The sequence below is a fragment of the Pteropus alecto genome, unplaced genomic scaffold (assembly GCF_000325575.1).
Source record: "Pteropus alecto unplaced genomic scaffold, ASM32557v1 scaffold21, whole genome shotgun sequence".
NCBI lineage: Eukaryota > Metazoa > Chordata > Mammalia > Chiroptera > Pteropodidae > Pteropus > Pteropus alecto.
Genome location: NW_006436282.1, coordinates 29,621,623 through 29,630,593, shown reverse-complemented (window position 1 = coordinate 29,630,593; position 8,971 = coordinate 29,621,623). Strand labels below are relative to the sequence as shown.

The following is an 8,971-nucleotide window of genomic DNA, read 5'->3' as shown; positions in this document are numbered from 1 at the left end:
ATGAATTCAATAAATGCGAGGCTTTCACACTTGAACCCCGTTCTTGTAACTCATAAGCAACATATATTTGATAAAATCATAATGCATACCTGGTCATTTTCTCTCCAGACGGCTAAGCCAAGATGTACAAACTTAATTGTTTCCTTCAAATGTTTGTGAAAGTTTTTAACTGTTTTGGAGGAATATTTATAGATTACTCAGCCTTTATACACTTTAAATAATCTTTTATTATCTCTAAGGAGTGTAGAATCAAGCACAGTAAAGATGGGATTCTAAGCTTCCTCGGCCAGACTTCTAGTTTATTTGTTTGTTTGTTGTTATTTGTTTTGACACAACAGTCCTGCCAGCTCTCAAAGGGTGTTCTTCCTTCTCTGCTTGTTTGATTGTGTAACTGCCCCAAAGCAGCGCCAGGCTGTGCTGTCCTCCTCCGAGAGCCTTGTGGGGAGGGGACCGATCACCCTTCCAGTCACCCAAGCGCGATTTCCACTCCTACCTTTCCGTACCGACAGGGAGAGTATTTACTGTGTTGCTAAGAAAAATCAAAATCCAAGACGGGTTTTGTTCTGTGTTGGTTCTGCATGCAGTCAAGCCAATCAGAGTCCCGACCACGCCCTCGGTGCTTCTCAAAGACCCCATCACACCAATGTCCCCAGATCGGCCTCGTTCTCTGAGAGCCATTTTGCCCACCTGCTCTGTCAAGTCTCAACACTCGAATCTTGTCAGGAACTCTCAGTGGAATCTACCTTTTTTTCAGGCCTCTCTATAACTAGAGATAATTTTCCTTCTTCAGTAATTCCGTACATAAAATACAAAATCACATAGTTGTGAATAAATAAACCCACTTTACATTATAAAACTGCCTTGGATGGGAAAAGGTTCAGGTTTGGGCTGCTTATAATTAAAATGGTTGGCGTGTTTAAGCTTAAAAATGAGACTAGATATTAGGACAAGTAATTATAATGCGTGATCCACGAAGGGAGCCCACACCCTGTACAGGATTCCACCACCCTCCTCATAAATAGAAATCAATTCATAAATTATCAGCAATATACATTTCAACTCATGTAGCTATAATTGCCATGCTATTGTGCTGTTGGTTTCCAAATGTGCCTCAGCAAGTAATTAGAAACGACTTTAGAAGGAAGGAACGCCATTGGATTTGTACACTGATCATTTCTATAATTCTATAGGCCATCGCCCACGCTGCCTTCTCCCTGGGCCCAAGGAAGCTGATTTCATTTCCTCTTTTCCTTCAGTCAGAATGAATCACTTTCTAATGAAACAGATATTAAATCTTCTTTCTAATGAGAAACAATCTTTTAGGTTGTTATCTTCATGTCATAATTCTCTCACATTAACGATAGCATATAACCTACTTTCTTCGAATCAGTAAGTTCATTAGACAGAAATATCATTCCGTCCCACAGTAGAAACTGTCAAACAGGATGCGGTTTCTATAATAGCTAAATAGCAAATTTGGGTCTTTTTGTTATTTGACAAAAGCACTTTCAGCATACTTAAGGAAAAAAAACAGATGTCTAATTGAGGAAATATTATTGGGAACATTTAGCACTATAAACATTAGCATTATGTTAGTGCATATTTATTCCAAGCTATAAATTGTCAATTCATTTAGAGCGAGTTTCCCATTTCATAGCACGTGATTCATAGTCAAATTGGATGCTATTTTACCTTCTTCCTACAGTATCGATAATGAAGCAAAGATGTGCCAACCAGTTTCTTTAAGACAAGTGGTTTTAAAATATTTTAGAACTTCCTTGCTTAAGAATCTCTTTTTATTAATTATTAAATTTATTAGACTAATGATTTACATCCATTGTAAATATGTCTGTGGTGGAGAAAATTGCATGGAACAAGGTAAAAGTGATTTTTTAATGGTGGATTTCACACTAAATATTAGGTATCCTTTTCATGTTATATACTATTATTATGGAAGTTTAGAGCCATGCAATAGAGAATTAAATGGAAGAAATTTAATTCCTGTGAGGACAACTTAGAGAAAAATAACTATGGTGGAAGAATCTTTTACATCTCTCAAACTTTCATCATGAGATTTTTCTAAAAAAAGGAAAGAACTTTAGTTGGAGGAATGATGTTAGTATGAGTATTTTTTTAACTCAATCTGTACTATAATACGATCTAACTTTTCCACAAGTGCCCTTGAAATATTTATAAATGTGTTTATATACTGGGCCACAAATCAAATGTCAATAAGTCTGAGAGGTTATAAAATGCAGATAATATTCTTTGGGAATAATGAAAGCACTAATACTATAGATAAAAATTGCTAATCATTTATTGAGTGCTAAGTATGTGTGAGCACTGTAAAATAAGAAACGTGGACATAGTTTTTTAGCCATCCACGAGAACTTGAATGCAGGTCAGATTCCAAGTCCATACTTGTCACTGGAATAATAATGCATGTTTAAACATTTTTAACAAAAGTACTTCAACATATTGGAAATTAATAAAATATGCCTCTCAATAACTTTGAGAAGCTTTAGTTTTCACTTACAGAATATTTAAAATATGACAGCAATAAAAATGTTACTCCTTAGTGCTTATAAAACATACTTAGGGTTATAATCACATGAAAAAAAAAAGACCGCTGAACTAAACAATTTCATGATTGTTCAAACGAAAAGGAAAAAATAGAAATAAATGAAAATTATTAAATTTTAGTAAAATAACCAAAATAATAAGTATTTGAAGAAAACAGAAGTTAAGACACCTTAGTTTAAAATATAAACAAGTTTCTCAAGAAATATCTCATTAAAAATAAACACATAAAACAAAAGTATTTAAGAAAGAGGAGAAAGTTGCCGCAGGCGAAGGAATTGTTTTGTTTTTTTAATGAGTACCAGTTATAATACGTGAACACGATAATCATTTTGAGGCTCTTAATGAAAGTAAATTGTCCTACAATATTTTTAAATGATCGAAATTACCTGAAAATTTTTAAAATTCAAATAGAATATGACAATGACAGAAATTACAATTGCCCCCAAATTATCTTGTTAGAAGCTCTAGTCCTAAATAGCTTTACGTATTTTTTCTAACATACATATAACTAAGTTCCTAAGAAACTGTAAGTTATTGAATGTAGAAAACGTCACTTAAAAAATCGAGAGAAGCTCAGATACTAAATTAAAAAATATAGAGCAAACAGGAGTAGAGATTCGGTTCCCACGTGCCCATAAGTGCAGCTATTTTTTTTTTTTAATTAGCTACCCTGTTCCAGCAATATATCGCAAGGTACATGTTCTTCTACCAGTTTATCAAACCACTAGACTAATGGAGAAAAGATTAAAATGAACATATGGGTGGTTATAAAAAAAAACTCCTTGATAAAATTCAAAATCGATTTATAATTTAAGCAAATATTCTTAAGTGAAAAAAGAAGTATTGCTCTATAAATGTAATGCCATGCCAATCAAAATATCAGTCTTATTTATGATGAAATTTGAGAAATCAATTCTGAATGTTTGTAAGAAAAAATGCATAACAACATCCATAACCTACTTATGTTTTTATCTAAATTATTATCTAAGCTTGTGTGTTTTTTCTTCTTTTTTAACCAGAAACTATTTAAGGATATAAAATCTCTGCTCTAGCAGCCTTGACACGTCTTAAATATAAAATTCTCATGTTACTATTTTTGAGAATGTCTACGTGCATTAGTAAAAATTTAGCTTGAAACTTCCCATATGTTTCTCTTCAAATTTCAAAGTAGGCCCAATCTAAACATCTCCTTTGGAGCTGGGTGTTCTTATAAATTCACGGGCTTCGATCTCATTGGGACAATCAGCATGCCTGACAAAACCTGGATATGCCACAAGACCAGCCCCCAGCCCTCTCCCAGTGTTCCTGCCGATTTTATTTCCATGGCATGTCTATTCCACATTTCATCATTTGAATATTTAAAGGCATGTGGCAGCTGTGGGATAGATTACTGGCCAAGGGGTTGAACCACTTAGACTGGCCTAGTATATATATTTTTTTAATGACAGTATGCCTGCAGTGGCTTTTTTTTTAACCACTCTGAATTTCACTTACTTTACCTAAAAATGGAATTTGAAATAGCTGGCGCATGCCTTGCACATGAACTGTGACTCGTGATCTTCTATTTGCTCTTCCAGGACTAGAACTTGAGGTTACTTTGTAACTTCTGCAGACTTTGATCTTATATGGTTCACAGATTGGTTAGAAATAAGCGGTTAAAGTCATCCATCACAAAAACAGTCACTCTGGGTCAAAGCATAAGAAGCCAACAGACAGCTTCCAGTCTCCATAAAGAGACCAAAGAACTTCTGCATAATTCCGAATTCCTGCTCTCGTGTGCTCATTACTATGTCGAGCAACCTGAATTTTATTGCTAATTTTCCTCTTATATTTATTATACGTTATATGTGTGTATGTATATATATATATATATACACATATATATATACATAATTTGTATATATATGTAATTTAGATCTTGTGCTTCTCTAATTTTTCTGTTTATGTACTTTCTTGTCTTTCTATTGTCTTTCCTTTATCTGTGGTGTCTTATACCACATATTTTTGTTTTAATGGACTTTATTCGTTCGCCTTTCCAATTGTCCTTCCCCCCACCTACTGAACCCTCCATCCATCTCCCACTCATACACACATATATACATATATACATACACACACATATATATACATACACACACACATATATACATACACACACATAGATATACACACACACACGTATATACAAAGATATTATTATATTTCTCGTATATTTGTCTTTGAGCCTGAATATGAAATTTTCATATTTTAAAAGTGAGATTCTGGTCAAATAGAAATGATGGCTGCATTGGTTTTCCACGGTCACTGTGATAAATTACCATATACTTTATGTTTTAAAACAATAGGAACTTATTTTCTCACAGTTGTTGTCCAGAGGCTCAAAAGCAGGTGTTGGCAGGCCACATCCCCTCAGAAGCCCTAAGAATTATTCCTCTCCTCTTCCAGCTTCTTGTGGCTCCAGATGTGCTGAAATTTGTGGCCACATACTTCTAATCCTTGCCTCTATCTTCCTGTGGCCTCTTTCTGTGTCTACATCATCTTTTCTTATGATAACATGTTACGGACTCTGGAACCCACCAGAGTAATCCAGGATGATCTCCCTTAATTATGTCCCCAGACACCTTTTTTCCAAGTAAGATGACAGTCACAGGTTCTGGCTGGATATACCTTCGGGAATCACCATTCAAACCACGATAATTGCTAAAAACAAAACAAAACGAAATGCAAAAAACACGTTTGTGCAGAGTTCCATATACTTAATAAAGCCACCCGCGCTCAACGCCGCGGCGGAGTTACAGAGTGCGCGTGGTGACGCCGGCGTAAGCGGCCCCACTGCACGGCCAGTCGCGTGACAGCGGGGCACACGCAATGACGTACAGGACCTAACGCTTGATGACAGTAAACGACCGTTTACCTATCAATCACGCTATGCTTTTTGTCATCACTTGAGAGTGCACTCTTTCTGCTTATCAAGTCTGCAGCGAAGCGCGGCGGTGTCACCCCAGCGGCCTCGCACGACCCTCGTCCGCCTCCCCCCGTGCTTGGTGTAATCGCCGGGTGCTGGTTCGGCAGCGCGACACCCGGGCATGTCGCCTGGGGGCAGGAGGCCGCACTGTGCCGTGGGCGATGCCATCCGGGTCCGTGCAGGTGCTCACTGTGACGTCCACACAGTGACAGGGGCCTCACCGGCCGCTTCTCAGAACGCATCTCCGTGCTCCAGGGCGCGGGGCTGTGCTCTTGGTCGGTTCAATCCGTGGAGATAGAAATGCACGGGACGGAGACCACGGCTTCCAAACGTGGAAGAAAAGCACTATAAATAAATCCGCTCCCGCTTCCGAAGGGCCACGTAGCGTTTCATTCCGCAGATCCACGGGTCTCCCTTTGTCGGACGATTCGCTTCCTGTTGGTCTTATTATATTCATCCCAAACCCAAAGGTACCTGTGTAAAGGACTGTGTGTAATAGGCAGAATAAACACCATGGAGCTTAGTTATCAAATCAGTAGTTAACGGTACAGATAATGTCAATTACCTTCCAAAAATACCGTATCGATATGCGCCAGCCACAAGGGTTTGTCAAAGCACGTGTGTAGAGGAATTCACAGGGCCGGGACAGTGACTTCAGACTGAAGAGGCACCGCAGACGCAGAAAGAGGCTTTGGGGGGCCTCTCTAATCTGACCAAAGGCAGATAGAGAGCGAAGCTGCAGGACCCCGTCTGGGGCAGCCCGGGGAGGAGGGGGCGCGTGAGCCCCAGACTGCCGCCCTCCGCTGATGCCCCACACAGAAGCCCCCCGCCGCCGCCCCTCTTAGTGTGCAAACGCTCCTCCCTGGCGGATCCGGGAGCACGCGCATCAGACCGCTCCCACCGCTTCACCATTATTTTGCTCATCTATGGTCAGACCACAGAGGAAGCGGTTTTCCTCCCAGCCTGGAAACCCCAGGGGGTGCCAGACAGTGAGTAAACACGAGCACATCAACAGCACCTATTTAAAAGTAAATAAATAAATAACCATGAGCCACACAATATTTGAAATACACTAAACATTCTTTTAAAAAGATTCATTCTTTATGCGAAATTCAAATGTAAGTGGGCATTCTGCGTTTCATGGGCCATCCTAAGGGGAGGGTGTCAGAAATCTAGTCTTCTAGGAGGGGATGTTACTGGATAATAAACTGCCACAGGTGTTTATATTGATGTGGTGGATGTGGTGGAAAATATTGGATTATAATTTAAAAAGCAAGTTTTCACTAATTCACAGCTCTGAACGCCATTGAGTGAAAGCCATGTCCCCATGTGGCAGTGAGTGGCAGTGGGGTGAGTAGGGGCAGCCGGGTCAGATGCACTTGGCCTTGAGTCTGAATGAACAAGGTATTTTACTTCTTTGTGAGTCTTTTCTACTCCAGCTCCACAGAAAACCTCAAAACCCTGTAAAGTATGGATATCTGTCCATGTATTTTTTAAAATAGTTGTTACTTTTCAGTTAATTGAAGATTTTTACATACGGTACATAAATCAAGTACACGATAAAACCATAGTGACGAAGGGCAGGATTAAAGAAACAGTATATTTTCAAAATAACAACCACACAAAAAAAAACCATATTATTATTAGAGTCAAAATAACCTTAGGAAAAAAAATCTTGAAACAGAATAGCATACTATTTCACAATTTAAAAATCTTTCTGGACTAGTATTTCTTGAAAAACAAGGGCAAATTTCGATTCTCAAAGGATATTTTACAATAGCATACTCATAATAGGTGCTGAGGTGTGACATTGGGTGACTCCTCCCCCAGGAATTTGGAGCAGTGGTACATTGACCATCTAGGGCCATCGAATTTGTTGGTAGAGTGAATATCACACTTTTTATGCAAAGAAACCTATCAGAAATACGATGACTTAGACGAGCCTGGCTGGGAGATTGTGGCCCTCGAAAGCCAGCGGTGGGTGGCCTCGCTCTGTGTTCGCATGTGCTCGTGTGGACGTACGATGTCGGTCCTATTCCAACACGTGTGAAGGTCATGTCTTGCCCTCGCATTTGTCCTTGATGTGCCTGTGTTGAATGCTGGAACTCTAAAGAACACAGCTTGAAAATCAACAAATTACATTGAGAATCACCTTGGGTTTTAAAGGTGAAAATGCCTCATTGCTGCTGGATTTGCTGGGAGTCTGTTAAAAATACTTTCTTGCCACTTGTTTCCAGCAGTACAGAAAAGTTGGTGTGTTATGCATCTGGCTAGTGTGGTCTTACTCCTGCCTGGCCCCCACTCCACCACGGCCTGCATCCAGAGAGCGCCAGCCCTCAGCATTCCCGCCTTGTTCACAGATGGTTCTTTGGTGTTAAGAACCATCTCACGTTGAACTTGATTTCATGACACTGCTACATCTGCCTAAGTCTCGGCATCTCATCTTGTATCTTATCTCTGGCTTTGTACTTATCCCAGAGACATCTGAACTCTGACACTACTGTCCTAGTACTCACTCGAGGTCCCTTCTTCTTTTGTGAAATTGACGTGTCGCCTTTCGAAGTGCCAACTCCCTGGAATTAAGTGCCAGGTCCTTGGAAGCGCACGTGATGCGTAGCCTTCTTGCTGTGGCCTGAACCTCCACACTAATACGTTCTCCTATTTTCCACCTTTTCTAGGTAAACCATTCATATGTATTATCTTGTTTAATCTTCATAATTGCTATTATGATGTCATTTAAAGTTGAGAAAAGTCGAGCTTAAAGGTGTATTTCACATGAGGTCACAAACCGTGGGTGGCATAACAGACTCGCCCCTCGGTCGGTTATTCTGATTCTAAAGTAACACTCCACGCAGTTTGCAGTGGAAACAAACGCCCTGGTCATCTTGACCTTGGACCTCACGTTCTATGGGAGGCTGACCAAGAGCGAGGGGAGGGAGGATAAGACCATAAATGGAATACAGAAAATCGTGAGCACAGAATGAGAAATCAGTCTATGGCCATGCCACCCTGAGCAAGCCCGATCCCGTCTGCTCTCGGAAGCTAAGCAGGGTGGGCCTGGTTAGTACTTGGATGGGAGACCACCGAGGAAGACCAGGTGCTGTAGGCGTAAATAATAAAAAATAAGGGATTGTAAGCTGACAAGTTCCTTGCAATCTGTGAGGTCGACCAAGGGTTGCCTCACCTAAAAAATAAAATGCCAAAAGAATGAGAAATCATAAGAATAAGTCAGTCTTAATGAAGCTTCCTTTTTTTTTGGTTTTCTGGAGTCAACTTTAAGATAAAGGTCGCTGATGGAGACCTCTCGAGGGCTGAATACAACTAGCAGACAATTTCTTCGGGGTTGCGTGTTCCTCTGGAAAATAATCGTGCATTTTAGTCACCTTTTCAATAGATAGAGAGATAGATCGGTTGACCTACAGA

The 8,971-nt window shown here is 39.8% G+C and overlaps 1 pseudogene; it reads left to right on the top strand.

The window, feature by feature from the left end:
- Positions 1 to 8,539: 8,539 nt before the first annotated feature.
- Positions 8,540 to 8,657, top strand: LOC112479798 (annotated as a pseudogene).
- The last annotated feature ends 314 nt before the right edge of the window (positions 8,658 to 8,971 follow it).